This window comes from Uranotaenia lowii, chromosome 2 (assembly GCF_029784155.1).
Source record: "Uranotaenia lowii strain MFRU-FL chromosome 2, ASM2978415v1, whole genome shotgun sequence".
In the NCBI taxonomy this organism is placed as follows: domain Eukaryota; kingdom Metazoa; phylum Arthropoda; class Insecta; order Diptera; family Culicidae; genus Uranotaenia; species Uranotaenia lowii.
The window spans coordinates 61,745,753-61,761,680 of record NC_073692.1 but is presented as its reverse complement, the minus strand read 5'-3'; the positions used below and the strand labels follow the sequence as shown (position 1 = coordinate 61,761,680).

Sequence of the window (15,928 nt, the reverse complement as noted above, 5' to 3'; positions counted from 1 at the left end):
AATATTTTCCAATGCTTGCATTGTGAATCCATCAACATGGCGTCATTTTGTGCCCTTCGATTTTGCAACCAACATGGCGTGAGTCAATTCATAGTTTTATTATGGTTTAATGATGACTCCAAAAAAAGCTACGATTTGACGTTTCTCTCGCAAGAAAACCAATTACACGCTAAGGATGAGTTCCTCATTTCTGAGTTGTTAATCATTAGTACAGTAAATGAGGGCAAACTTTTTGAATGACCCGTGGAATAAATCATGAGTTGAAGTCAAATTTCGTTGTCTGACGCCATCTTGAAATCCAAGATGGCGGCTTCCGCTGAACTTTAAAATGGTGTAAATGACTTGAAATCGCATGAAACCCCAACAAAATGGGTATCGGGTGAAAGGGCTAAACGAGTAGAAGTCGAATTTTGCTATCAGGCGCCATCTTGAAATCTAAGATGGCAGCATCCGCTCGACTTTTAATGCTTTAATGCTGACAAAAAGTCGCATTAAACCACCACTATAAGGGTATTGAAAGTAAAGGCTAAACTAGAAGATGTCGATTTTTTTTTTCTTTCCGACGCCATCTTGGAATCCAATATGGCAGCTTCCACTGAACTTTAAAATGCTGTTAGTCAATGAAAATCGCATGAAAGTACCACAATATGGGTATTGGGTGAAAGGACCAAACGAGTAGAAGTCGAAATTTACTATCAAACGCCATTTTGAAATCCAATATGGCGACTTCCCTGAACTTAAAAATGATTTAAATCACTGAAAACCGCATGAAATCACCACATTATGGGTATTGAGTGGAACGACTCAGCTAGAAGAAGTCGAATTTCGCTATCTGACGCCATCATCAATCCAAGATGGTGGCTTTTGCTATTCTTTTCAAAGCTGTAAATAACTGAAAATCTGAAAAAAGGGCTATACAAATAAAAGTCGAAAATCGTTGTCCGACGCCATCATGAAAGCCAAGATGGCGGCTGCCACTAAACTTGAAAATACTATAAATGACTTATAATCGCATAAAACCCTAACAATATGGGTATTACTTCAAAGCGAAGTCGAATTTAACTATCTGATGCCATCTTAAATGCGAAGATTGCGGTTTCCGCTGAACTTTAAAATGCTGTAGATGACTTTAAATCTCCACAATATTGATATTGGGTAAAAGGGTGGAACCAAGAGAAGACAAATTTCGCTATCAAACTTCATCTTGAAATACAATATGGCGGCTTTCGCTTAACTGTTAAATCCTGTTAATCGCTAAAAATCGCATGAAACGCCACAATATTTTTGTTGGGTTCAAGGGCGAAACCAGTAGAAGTTGAATTCCTCTTTTTTACTTTATCTTGAAATTAAAGATGGCGGCTTCCACTGAAATGTAAATGACTCAAAATCGCTCTAAAGCTTTACAATAATGGTATTGAGTGAAAGGGCTAAAAAAGAAGAACCAGACCCTGTTTGTTTTTGGCAACATGCCCGAACTTTTTGTGTTGCCAAAATCGAACGATTTTTTTATCAACTCTTTTTTCTCTTAATACTACATTAAAACTACTATTTTTAGACAATTTAGATGATTTTAAATCACTTTTATTATTTTTTCATTATTTTTCTAATGCATTTAGAACTTTTCTTGTTTTGTTTATAGCTTTTGATTTTTTTGCCATTTATAAGGTTATGTTGTTTCTGTTAACCGTTTGGTTTAGACACATGTGCCGAATTCGATGTTGCCAAAATCGAAAGTTGCCAAAAACGAACGGGAAAACGAAATTCAACTTCTACCGGTTGATCTCTTTCAACTTATACCCCAATAATATGGGTTTTATGCGATTTTCAGTCATTTACAGTATTTTCAAGTTGAGTGGTAGCCGCCATCTTGGATATAAGCTGGCGACGGGCAACGAAATTTGACTTCTACTCGTTTATCACTTTCATCTCATAACGAATTGTGAAGGTTTCACGATATTTTCAGTAATTTCCAGCTTTGAAAATAAAAGCGGAAGCCGCCATCTTGAATTAATGGTGGCGTCAAGCAAAAATTTTTTTCCTACTATTTGGGCCCTTTCACTCAATACTCATATTGTAAAGATATTCATACCACTTTCGGTGATTTCAAGTTTTCAAAGATGTATTTTTTTGATTTTAACTCAAAACCAACACGCATAACTTACCAAAAATGTGTAAAAATGGGAGTTCCAATCCAAATATGTGCTATCTAATCTGAGCGTGTCCTGTTTTGACATCTTGATCGAGAACTGTCACTAAGTTTTATGGCGGTTTGAAAATCATGCACTGAGTGCTATTATAGAACATGCAAAAGAAAGCTTGGAGCAAACTTCTAATTTTGTGTTTTATTATAGTTTAAAAAAAGCATTCATAACTCTTTCAAAATAACTAAAACAGTATGTTTAATAAAAGTTTTATAAGCATTTTCAAAACCATCTGAAAATATATAAACGAAAAAAAAATATAAGCATTCCGCATGACCATAATAAAACCGTCATAAAACGAGCTGCACAAAAAAATGCCATAATTAAACCATAATAAAACTTCCTAATGCTAGTTGGCTTAATCTGTGTTACTTGGGAGGCGATGGTTCAAAAGTAACGTGTTAAGTTATCATCTGGAAGGTTCAAGTTCAAGCTATAGATTTTTCAAAAGAAATTAAATTAAATAAGTGTAGAAAGTGGCGTAAGATTTCGAGATTAAGAAAAATTCGAAAGTGCTTTATTTTTGCCATTTTTTTTTCGCAAAAAGTTCAAAAAATCTAAGTCCTATGCAAAATCTGAATAGCTTTTTTTCAGCTTTGACTATGGAACTTGAAAGTATCGATAAGAACTTAAATTTTAAGCTGTTTAAAATGCTATACAGTCCTCGATCAGGGCTGAATAAGCTTTTAAGAGCTAGTATTATGGAAATTTTGGTTACTTGGGTAGTGTTCAACCTGAAGTCTATGTGTAATAGTTTTTTATTTACAGGAACAATGGATAATGGAATTTTAATTAAATCATCTTCTTGAGAGCACAGTCAATGAACTTCAAAGAATAGAATTCAAAAGAGCAAGAATCGGAACCTTCATCGGTAGACATTGCGTAAGATAGCTATGATCCCTAAATATTCCGATCGGGTACCTAATTCACGCACAGCCAAAGGTCAATTCGTATGAATTGCTAACATAGTCGGTCATCGGCCGCGGGAAAGTACTAGAACTAGCACTATACCCGATATTTAGTTTCTGTCACTCACTAGTTTAACATGCAAATCGTGCCGCATACATCACCTAGTCAGAACTCGATGAATCACAATCAGGGGAATCTTAATGACCAACATGAACCGCATGTAGGTTTTCAATAGTTTTCTACTTTTACTTACCCACCGACTGGAGAAATTTTAGACTAAATCTACGATTCTATCTTAGTTACACTGAATTCACAGATATCGTGTGCACTTTTCTGGTTATTCGTTTCACGTGTAGCTGATCCAGCGATAGGAATTCGAATGAACAGGTATCACTTGCAGTTGATGCAAACGACTATGGCTATGGTCGGCGGAAGTAAAACTAAAACAATAAATCTGATCCGGGAAAAATGGATTTCCATTTTTCCCTCTGGATGAAAACAGCAGCACACACTAACACACTAAGAGAAAAATCCATCCATCCACCCGCGCTACATCATCATCAGTTTCAACAGCTGCTTCACAATCAAACAAGTTTCTTGTTTTCCTTCCTGTCTTGGTAGTGTTGCTTGCTTGCTTGCTTTTAGTCCCGGGCATGCGTTCCACGAACTTCCGAGTTCTCTCTCTGCGGCCCTGCCGGTCTTTCTGGAAAGTCTTTCCAAACTTGACTCAACCAACCACTTGTGGCAGTTTCATTCAGCACAGAAACCCTACCGAATTGTTAATGATCTTTGGCTAATCTCGAAGGCGAAACCAGAATGGTTAAAAAAAATCCGCCAGGAAACCGCCTAAAGTCGGTTTCCAAATTTGCACATTGCCAATCCCTATAGGAGAGAAACGATATCAGAAAAAAAACTCGACTCGACTAGATTTTGCAACACAAAGTGGTTCCAGAAAGATTGCACAAGATTGCGAAAACATAAAATAAAAATGAGAAAAGTGAATTAGAAATGATAAAGAAAATCATTTCGTTTCCTGATTTTTTCGACCAAATATTCCGGCTGGAAGTAATTAGTCTGATTGCCTGTGGCTCCAAGTATCCGAATAGGTATGTATCTAAGGCACTCTCTGGAAACACCACAGAGAAAACACGTGAGTCACTTGAGCAATCACATCACGGCTCGGATCATTTTTCCACGTTTGTTTCCTTTCCGAATTTTTAATCATCCGGACCGGCCGGCCAACCCGACTTGAGTTAATTAATGCAAATCGATCCTTCTAACTGTTAAAACCAAACCAAAAAAAAAAAAAGAACTAACCGAATGTTGGGCTCCTCCCGAAAACTCCCCGAATGATAGTAAGACAGCACCAGCAGCACTTTTCCACGTCAGATGTGTGATATCGCTCGAATCGCGCCCCCAGAAAGAGTTTTTTTTTCACCCGTCCGGTTCGACCGAATATCCAAAACAGACTGAATTTGTGTCGTTCAAAAGTCCAGAGCAACATAGAGCAGCAGCTCGGTGAGAGCAAAACCAACAAATGTTGTTGTCACTTCGTTGCTTTTGTGTGTGGAGATGGTGTAGTTTTATCCGATCCTCCACCAAAAGCAAGCAAGCAAGCACCATACACCGGCTGTGGTTTTGATTGGGTAGGAAAGTGGGAAGAAGCAACAGGCTGAAGCGAGGGATCCAAACTGAGGCACCTAGACTAGACTGAAAGACGGACCAACTGTAGAGTGGAGAGATGTGGGGGAAAGCTAACGATCGACGAGGGTGGAAGCCAGAATAAAGTTTGGAGCACAGATGCCAGTTTGGAAAGAAATGCTGAAAAAGATTTTTTTTGGAACAATAACTCCAAAAACTGTATCCAAATATTCGTCATTTGAATGAGAAATGCTAAAGCAAACTCAGTCTTTTTTCTGTTAAATGTTATAAAAGTTCGGTAAATTTACAGCGTACATACTGTAATTTTTCGACCAAATCGCAACAACAACTGCGAAATAAAGAGGATGTTGGAAATATTAAATCTATTGAGTAAATCTGAAATAAAGTTTGCCTCATTTAAAATTTGAACAAAAACAATTGCCTGTATTTCAGTTATTTATTATTGGATTCCAGATCTTTTTTCATACAAATGTAGCATTTTCTTCATACTTTCAAGAAAAAAAAACGGGATAAACTTATTTTTCACGGTTTCCAAGGAATTCTCGAATTTTTCCTGGAACACGTTTCATTCGTCCAACACAGTGGTCGGCAACCTTTTGAGTCAGAAGAGCCAAAAACATGAAATCTTCAAAATTTCAGAGTTTAAAAGAACCGCATTAAATATTTATTGGTTTTGTTTTTAATTTTAAAAAAAAACATAATATATGAATGCTCAATGAACATAAGTTTTAAGAAAATTGATTTAAAATAATATAGAGTTATTTCAAACTCTTGGATATTTTTATAATCTGTTTCTTATTATTATGAAGTTAATGTTACCAAATCTGAGCTATATTATCTAAAAACCTGGTGAAAGTCGGGCATTTGATTTCAGAATTGACGATCAAACATTAGGACAATGTCCGGGAAAATTTCAAAAATCTTAATTCAAAAATCTCAATTTATGCCACATGCGGTTCTTTAGTATTGTGCGCCCACTTGAATGAAGAGTAAAAATCAATACATTTTAGATTTTTCATCAATGCTTACTTATGCTTAGGTTACTGGAAAAAAAATCTGTGGTTTGACCTGTATAAATCTGTAATAATGTGATTTTGTAGCCTTCTTTTAAAATTCGTTACAAATAATACAGAAACAGCACATTTTAACTGACAAGATCAGTTCAAAGTCAGTTTTAAAGTTTCGAAACAGAAATTAATAAAAATAAATTAACGGTATTTACTTACCTCTTAATCAAAAATGAAAAAAAAACGTTACTGAGACTTCGTTCGAAATGTGTGTGCTTTTGGTAAATTTTGGCATTACACTTGAAATTTTAAAGGTGTTTAAAGACTTTAAGGTTTCCTTTTTTGTCAAATACTTACTATTTAATTATAAAAAAAAACTGCTTCGGAGTGTGAAGGTCAATTTATGTTATTAATTACAAATATTTAACCTGTGTATTTATCAGCTGCGATGACTCCCGTACAATGAAAAGCTGTGATTAACATTTCAAACAGATTTTCAGAATTGAATTTTTCAATCATTCTCAATATTGAATCGAGTTTGAAAAACTGTTGAACTTTAATTTGAAATTCTCAATTCTTATTTTTGCAATTTCGTAGTTGAATTTTATGTATCTATTCACTTTTTAACCCACTATTTATTGAGTAAGCTTTCCAGATTTTTTTCTGTGCGTATTTAGGCCGGGCAGATCCAGGTTTCTAAATTTTAAACTCAATATTCGGGAAAAATTAACCAAAATCCAGATATTATCTAGAAAAAGGAAAGATAAAAGCTGAAAAATAAACACTTGAAGAATGATTTTTACCAATGCACATCAGTGGCGTCCAAATCTAATCTCACAATTCCAAAAAATGGCAAATTTATAACGCTAAAACATGTTAAAAAATTGGACTTTCGTTAAAAAATCTGAATAATCCGGGAGAAAGCCGTACCTTCTTCCTCGAGGCAACTGAGCTGGACCGTATATTTTTTCTTTGAAAATCCGGAGAAGCCCGGTTGAAACCTGGCAATCTGGAATGCTTAAGATTAATGTACATTCGGATGCATTTAATTATCGTTTCCAATTTAAATACAAAATTGAGGTGATTTTTCCAATAATTTTATGTTGTAAAGTGTCAAAGTTTCAAATATTTTTCGAAATGGTTGAATAATTCGAATACGATTTAGGAAATTTCAACTGAACATTTTTCATAGAAGGCAAAAAAGTGGTTGCAAGTGCTTTAAATCTAAAATTTTATGATAGTTTCGTTGTTTAATATCCAAACAGAGGCTATCTAAGAACTACTTTTTTTTGGTGAACGTTAAACTTTGATTTTCCTGTTAGCTACAGCTCAACTTTTGTGTTCGATTGATTCGAAAACATAGACGCGTTTTGAGTATAAATAATTTGATTTTAGTTTCTGCTGTTTAAAAACAATTCTTTGCATAAACGTTTAGTGATAAAATAAATCTTGATCTTTAAACAGATGCTCGAAAACAGTGAAAAGCAAAAATTATAAAAAAAGGCTTCAAAAAAATCATATTTCGCCATTCCGCTTGTTTCTACAGCGGATGAAATTTTGAATTTTCATCTTGACGTACGATAATCCGTGTGTCAGGTCAAAAAACTCAATTATTGATTTAGCAAGATTTATGAAATATTTTATTTAAAAATATTTTAAATATTTGCGAAGTGCGCTAAAGAGCCGCAGTCTAACATATGTATTTGTAAAAGTTAGGCAACTTGAAATGTCTGAAAAGTGTCAAAGTCACTTAAACTGCTTTGGCTTTGAGGGATTTCTTTTTTATCAGATTTATTTTGAATCCTTTATCCCGACTGTTAACTAAACATTTTATGCAAAGAATCTAAAGATAGTTCTGAATGATCCTTGTTTCTAAAATTTCTAGACATCAAATATACAGTAGGAGGTTTTCGACTGTTAATCCAAATTAAACCAATGTCGAAGGTTGGAAGACACAAAATATAACCAATGTTATGTGATCATTTCTCAGAAATTCAATTTGTCATCGAGTCAGACATCTGAGTGAAGCTTTATTTGGTATTCTTCATACAGAAAAATAAACAGTAATAGCTTCGTGAAACTTTATGTTATCAAAGCAGTTTTCCAGCCGGAAAATTATTGGGAAACATTTCAATGTGATATGATTGTTTCTTGAAGATTGATGAAATGCTTCATAGGTTACATTCATTGTAAATAATCAATCATTACAAATAATTCCGCTTTCATGAAAAATTTATATTGAAATCAATTAATTTTTGAAAAGATAAATTCTTAAACAAATATCTTGAGCATAAATTAGTTGAACGATCTGAAACTTTGGTCGTGGTTGAGCCCATTTTGTGAGTCCCAAAACAATTATTTTATGAAATCACATCTTATTCATAGGGGTAAAGGGAGGCAAAGCAATTCGCGTTGTTTTATCTTGCACTTGGTATTGGCAATTTAAAACAAAAAAGTATTGAATACCTTTTAGTTCATTCTACGGCATTTCAACTACATAAAATTTTATGTTTGCAGGACATACAAAGAAAAATGCTGAGCTGGGGTCAAAGAAACACTCCACTCAGATGGCTCCGGTTAAATTCAGTGGCAGAATTGAGTTTCTGAGAAAATTTCCCGTCTGATTAATTTTATTCCAGACTCTCAAATCGTAGGTTTTGTGTTTTTTTTTTAAATATTTTGTTCGAATTTTTGCATTGAAGTTCTCATAACAAGCTACTGTAACAAATATATAATCTATTTGACCACATGGTGACTGAGCCTTAAGAAGATTTTAAAATGTGCAACCGTTCGAAAAAATCGGACAACATTAGGCACGAAATAAAATTTGCCTGTGCAACTATTAGGCACGGACAAGCTATTTTGAATGATTTTTTAAACGTTTACGACACTTTTCCCGAACACTTGGACTTTTGAATCTTGTTGACCAATCCTGTATGAGTCCCATCCACAGAAAAAATAGTAAATTCGGTTGAAATGACTAAAATACAGTATCAAAACCAAAATCATGTGCTTAGCTGTGCAACGAATGGCAAATCATCCTTATGACAGCTTTCCAAATCTTGCCAAAACATCACGGGATGGTCATGCACGGAGAAAAAAGATTTTTTCGCATGTAACTATAAATATGATAGACTCAACTATAAACTGATGATTGACTTGACGCAATCAACTATGAATATAATGGATCCAACTGTAATGGTAAAATTGATTCAACTGTAAATATGATAGATCCAACTACAATTGTATGATTGATTTGAGGCATTCAACTATAAATATAATAGATTCAACTATACATTCCTGGTTGACCTATAAATATGATAGATTCAATTGTAACTGTATAATTGATTCAACTGCAAATATGATTTATTCAACTACAATTGTATGATTGATTTTAAATATTCAACTATAAATATAGTTAATTCAACAATAAATACATATCATATTAGCCACCTATTACCTTTTTTTTTTCGCACCTGCATACATGTTGAAGATGCACTTTTTGCGCTCCCAGCGAGTCGTTGAGTTCTCTTTGATGCTTGTGAAATTATAGTCCGATGCGTTACTATGTGTTGTAAAGTGCATTTAATTGATATTCTGAAGTGAAATGAATCCATTACATAATTTCACAAGTAAACAACCAGCGAAATTCTGTAGAAATTGAACGGTCAGTGAAAGAAATTTTTGCTTTAAGGCGAGCAGTGGCTTTGGTTTATGATTTGGCAGAAGTGATAAGGTCGCTTTTCGCTTCCGTCACCTATTGTGAGTGTAAGAGAATTGATGGTGAAGAAAATGAAAAGGCAAGAAAGAAGGCAAAAAAAGGTTTTCAGTGAGAAAAAAAAAGTCAACAGAGGAAGGAAATTGGGCACAGTGGCTAAAAGAATAGCTCTGGAAAGAATTTGCCAATTAAATGAGATGCCAAAAAGAAGAGCAAAAACATGTGAAGAGTAAACATGAGTAAATGTGGGGTAATTAATGAAGTGCGGCAACGAGATCAGATGGAAATAAATATGGCTATGATACTGATTAAGGTCGGTTACAGCTAAAGGTAAGCTTAGTGTGTCTTGAGGTAAGTTGGGTATAAAGGTGAGGTTATTCTGTTGTATAACTATTTCATTCATTGATTATATGATATAAGAACGTTCAATCAGTTGCCAGCTGGGCAGGTATCTACACGCATGCGGAATACCTGTCGAAGATTCATAGCACTGAGAATGTTATGAATTTTTTACGGTTGCGAAACTGTTTGCTCGTTCTACAAATAAGACATACACATACACGAAATTCACTCATTACATGACAGTTCACACGAAGCCATGGTGTCGGGTATGTGCAAATTTGCATTGAAGATTGGCCGAACTTATAATCTAAAGAATGCAATTTAGCACATACGTTGGCGAAACTGCGGTGAATCCGTGCACCCATGGTGGATTATCTACATACATACATACATACATATAAATATAGTTAATTCAACTATTTTTTTATGATTTATTGTTTGATACTTGAATACTTTAGTGTTCATCCGTGTTCATCAGCAAAAATTGAAAAAAAAATCGTAGATGTGAGACCAGTACGTGTTCCCTGCAGCGAGCGTGGTGCAGTTTTTAGGGCTCAGCCGGCAGTTCCTGACATCGGTGACAAAGCGCAAGCGCTCTCCGGCAATGAAGAAACATTTCGTTCCACCTGTTCCTGGCAGGGGTTGTGAAGTAGGCCAACAGTTCCTGGAATTGGTAAAGGTACACCTACTCTGGCTGCCCGTGAAATTGACGTGAGTCTCGACGTTTCTTTACGTGATCATGGCAAGATCCCACAGGAAAATTGTATTTGTAAGTCAGTAAGGTCGGTAAAGCGAACAATAGATTGATGTCAAGATATTGAGTGGATTTTCGCCGGGTGCAGAAGCACCGACTTCTAAAGTCGTCTTCCGGGACCAATTAGTTAAGACGCACAATTTGCTGGTCAACCATGTATCAAGAACAACAGCTGGAGAACCAGGACGTGGATATCGGGATTTCCGATCAGCGTTTCTAGCATCGGGGCGGCTAAAACGAACTAGATGCAAAATGCAGAAATAATGAATTAAAAAAAATAAAACGTTGCCATCAAATTATTCTGAAGAAAAACATCATAAATAAGGATATGATGAGATATGATAACTTCCAATATAAACAGAATTTAAATTTACAATATTTATATTTGACCTCATTGAATCAATCATAGAAATATAATTAAATCAATCATATTATCATAGTTGAATCGACCAATCAAATCATATTATTATAATTGAATCTATCATATTTACAATCAAATCAATCATATTATTGAAAGTTGAATCTACTATGATTATTGTTGAATGTATGACATCAATCGTTCATTATTGTTGAATCTATTATATTTATAGTTGAATGCACAAAATCAATTCTACAACCATAGTTGAATGTATTACATATATTGTTGAATGTACGAAATCAATTAGATTGTCTATTTTACGTATTGTAAAAATTTTGATAATTATAGTTAGTCGAGAAGCAATCAGATATATGATTGAATATAAGTGGGTTATTGTTGGATACACCATACTTTTTTCTCCGTGTTGGATCGAATGAACGGTGGAATTCATTTTTGGACACTCTTTTTGGTATAGTTTCGACGCCATTGTCTTATTTGTGACAAAAACTCGTTTTTTTACCTTGGCTGCAAATGCCCTGACTAATCATACATTTTTGTGCAAATTTGTCAGAAAAAAAATTTAAATTTGGCTGGAACATTCCCCCGAGCCGACACCAAGGAAAATTTTTGACCTGGGATTTGCCCGAAGTCAGTCTTGACATCAGTTTCATCGTCCATCAAAAGACACCCATCGAACTTGGTTAGCATCTGGTCGTATAGCTTCCGAGCACGGATTTTGGCCACATTATTTTGTTTCATGGTCCAATTTGGCTGTTTGCTAGCTCGATACGACTTGATTTCTTCCCGGAGTCGAATTCTCCTCACGGTACTATGGGCAGCACCGAGTTTTTTGGCCAAATCACTGTCCTAAAGATTTAAATTCCTCTTAATCGTCTTCAAAATCTTACCATGCAGTTTCCAGTTGACAGTTCCACTCCGACGATTGGCTTGAGGCTTCCGAATCGCCGTCAATGTTTCCTTATACCGTTTGATAATACGTCATACGGCATTTCTGGGCAATGTCAGCTGTTTCGCTGGCGTAGATGCAGACCACAATGGATTTTTCTAAAAAAAACTGTGCACAATTTTTTCCCTTCTTTAGGCTCCCATGTTGATTGTTTGCGAAGTACAGTCGATTTGCGGAATGTCAAAAATACATACGTGAAGCTGACAAAATTTCCGACACGTGGATGTCAAGAACTTCCAAATCCGTCCACCAGAAGCGCCACAATATGAGCAAAAGTTTGGTTCAATTCTAAATAAAGCAACCTTTATAATAAATATTTGAGACATCATGTATGCAACAATTAGAAATAAAGGTAAAAAATTTTCAAATCATTTTTATCTTTTCAATCACATTTTTTTCTCTTGCAGATAAATTTAAAAAAAAAACTCCTGCTTGATCTCAGCCACAAATTGTATACTATTCCTTTTTTTTTATTTTTTGCAGGAAAAGGTTGATAAATATCAAGTTTTTGTTAATTCTTCCATGTTTATCTGTAGGCTTGATTTTTATTATTCTTAAAAAAAATACGCAGTTGTTATCATTAACATTACAAATGCGTCAAATTGATGCCCACCGTTAAGGTATACTGCACATGTATATGACGATTTGGGGTCATTTTTTAATTTCTCAAACCCTGGGGTCTAAAAAACTTCGTTTTGGTTCGAAACTCATCCATAATTTTATGAACTTTTATGTTAGGATGGGAAAATTGAATATTTTGTTCGGCAAAATCAACATCAATTTTGTTCCTTCTGTGGAACCGAGCCTGCTTATGGTTTTTGTGCCAATTTATAAAATCTCTACAGGAAATTTTCCGCTAAGCAACTTTGTCGGGGACCGTTATTTCGTATCTTATTATGAAAAAAAGTTATTAGCTATTGAACAGGGTTATGTCTTTTTGCATTGAGGAACTATAAATTCAACTGACATCGCTGTTTGTGCCTATCGCAGTATTCTTTGAAAAGTGACCATTCAATACCTCGCTAGACACAAGCAGTGTTGTCAGTTGAATTGATTGATTTTCAATGCAAAAAGACATATCCCTATTTAACAGCTAACTTTTATGCATAATCAGATACGAGGTTACGGTCTTGCAAAAAGTTGATCAGTGGACAATTTTCTGTAGGGAATTTATAAATTGGCCCAAAACCCATTACCAGGCTCGGTTCCACAGAAGAAACAAAAATGATGTTGATTTTTCCGAACAAAATATTGAATTTTCCCATGCAAACATAAATGTACAAATTCACTCATGTAAACATTACTTAAAAATTTTGCAAAAAAAAACATGGATGAGTTTTAAAACAAAACGAAGCTATTAAGAATCTCGAGTTTGAGAAATTCAAAATTTACCCCATATTGACTCAGTCTAATGACACAATCCAGCGTGACGTGACGACTTTTTGACAGGTTTTTGTCGTAAATTGTAATTTTTTAACTTACTTCACATACTCGTAAAGATTATTAACTTCCCCATCCAACAAGCTAATTCTAGTTTTTGCGATTTTCGGCTCCGAAGTTATTCAAGAAAAATAAGCGGACATGACGACGAGCGGGAAAATGACTTAAAAAAATCACAGAAGCCAAATTCCTCGTCTCCCTTACATGTTAGCACAAAAAAAATATATTTTAGAGATTTGTAGTTAATAATTTTACTGACAAACTTTTCTTACACTGTTTTAATTTTAAAAAAAATCAAAAAGATATAGAACCACTAGATAGAAAACGTGACGAGACGACGCACAGTGGGCCAGGAACCACTCTTTTGTGGTCAAAATTGACTGCAGGCCAGATAGTTGGTTGTAGTTCATCGATGTCTTCGACAAAGTTACTGGATTATATTTGCGCTATCTATTGATGGATTTGAATTAGTTCTAATTTTCTCTGATGATCAACGGCATGAAGTAGAGGTTTCTCTGCGAAATTTACTGGAAAGCACTCATTTTGTTTTCCGCCGTTTTGATATGTTAAGCGCCACTTTTTACAATTTTAAAAGTTTTCTGTTGTCAGATATCGCTATCCGTATTTCCCGTTTTCCCGTTAAGTGGTGTATATCTGTTGAAGTAAAGTATATCCGAATATATGTAACAGATCTTCAGTGCATGTATTTCAAACAATTTTACCTATTCCGTGTTGTTCGAAATCTATTGCATTTACTCTGTAAAGATCTCCCCAATTTTGTTAAAGATCAAAATTTCTTAATAAATACTTATTGGATTATCATATCCTTTAAGAGAATTTTGGGGTCTGTTTTAAGTTTGGAATAAAATACCAACAAAGATAATAAATGACAACAATGTCTTTTAATTCGAGTGTCACCTACTTATATCGCAATAAAAAAAATGAAAGATTTTTTAAATCACATACCAAAGAATGCGTCAAGCTTCCTAGCAGCACTGCACTGTCGGCATCCGATATCCACTTCAGTAGAAAAACTCACACAATCGGTAATAAAAAATCACACTTTCGAGGTTTCACCAATAAATCATCCGCTACACATCGACCGATAGTGTATATTGCACAAATTTTTATAACACAACCTTACGCAACTTTTACACCTTTATAACCGTTTTTAGTCCAAAAATTACACGCTACATAAATTAAGTTTACCAACAAAGCAATACAAACATTTTAGCAACAGTTTACCGGCGAATTTTGAGCTCGAGTGCACCAGAAGAGAAGAACAACGTGGGTTCCACTAAACCAACACAATCCCGACCTTTCTCAGGCAAGCAGCAACAACAGAAGAATCAAACAAAACTTATGACTCTAAATATAAAACTAATATAGATACAGAAAAAAAACGCGGCCGGCACGAAACATTAAAAAAAACCATCCAACATGGACAACGAGAGAGGCTCAACTGACCCAACTATAAAACTGTAATGCTCCGGACCTGAGGCAAATGTCCCGCTTTGGGTTGGGTTGGGTTGGAAAACATGAATCATGCTTGGTCGCGACGCTACGATGAGCATTTGATGAAATGTGAGAGAGACGGGGCAAAAGGAAAAGAGCTAAAAACTGAGATCATCAAAATAACAAACGTCCAAATGCCAAAAAGAAAATGCGAGAAAGGCGAGGAAAAGCCAAAATTCGGTGAATGAAGAAAGAGCGGAATGTATCGAATGAATAAAACATGTGGAGGAAATAAAAGCATAAAAGAGGCGAGCCGGCATGGTTTTGTTTATGTTTCCCATGGTATGCTAATTGTGTTGGTGTTAGTGCGCTACGAACGAGGGACTGGACATGGGAGAATGAGAAGAACGTGCCGAAAGTTGGATCGAAGATAATAGTTTGCAATTAACTTGATCTATGAATTTGAGTTAATAAAATTTTACAAAGTGTGGAACTGACTAAGTGTATTTTTAATAAATAAACGATTGAACTTTTATAAATTTTGTAAATTGTAAATTTACAGCTTATATCTAAACAATTAAAAAAAAATTACAAAATGAGTTCTAAAGGTCCTAAAATTTCCACTAACTAAAACAGTTATATCACTCTAAGATTCAGCATTTTGCACTATTTTACCTATAGTATGTCAAACGGTAGATTTTTTGGTCCCAAAGTAATTATTTCTTGTCTCGTCAAGATCTTTCGGATCGTATATTGCACATCCGTGTGGGTTGCAGCCAAATGGGACATGTCGAATTTCGAAAACCGACCATATACATTTTGTAGATTGGCCCAAAAACAAATTTTTTTAAATGTATGAACTTCAAAATCTTGTGTTGTTTTGGAAAAAAAAAATTAGTCAAAAATGGACTAAAATTTCAAAAGTTACCTATGGAAAATTTCAGAAATCAAAATTTCAATTTTGATGCCAAATCTTTTAGAAATGAAAAAAAGTCAAGATCTGGTGTTATCTAAAAAAAAAATTTTGATCAAAAATCGACTTTTTGGCACTTACAGTCGGCTGGTTTTCCGAGCAATAGCTAAGTCCCAGAAAGTCGACTTTTGGCAAATTTTTT

General features: G+C 34.7%; 2 protein-coding genes across 6 annotated transcripts in view; both read right to left on the bottom strand.

Moving 5' to 3' along the window:
- LOC129747135 (peroxisomal acyl-coenzyme A oxidase 3-like) overlaps window positions 1-14,829 on the bottom strand; it is a 67,997-nt gene extending 53,168 nt beyond the window's left edge. The window contains exons 1-2 of one of the 5 annotated variants that reach the window (XM_055741171.1): window positions 4,428-4,589; window positions 3,364-3,529 (exon numbers count right to left, since the gene is read on the bottom strand). The gene's annotated coding sequence lies outside the window, so the exon portion shown is untranslated. Of the gene's footprint in view, window positions 1-3,363; window positions 3,915-4,427; window positions 4,590-14,324 lie in introns of those variants that run through there. The other 4 variants (XM_055741170.1, XM_055741173.1, XM_055741172.1 and 1 more) reach the window with 4 other exon arrangements.
- LOC129741457 (transforming growth factor beta-1-induced transcript 1 protein-like) overlaps window positions 1-15,928 on the bottom strand; it is a 53,112-nt gene that overhangs the window by 9,402 nt on the left and 27,782 nt on the right. The gene's annotated exons all lie outside the window — the stretch shown is intronic.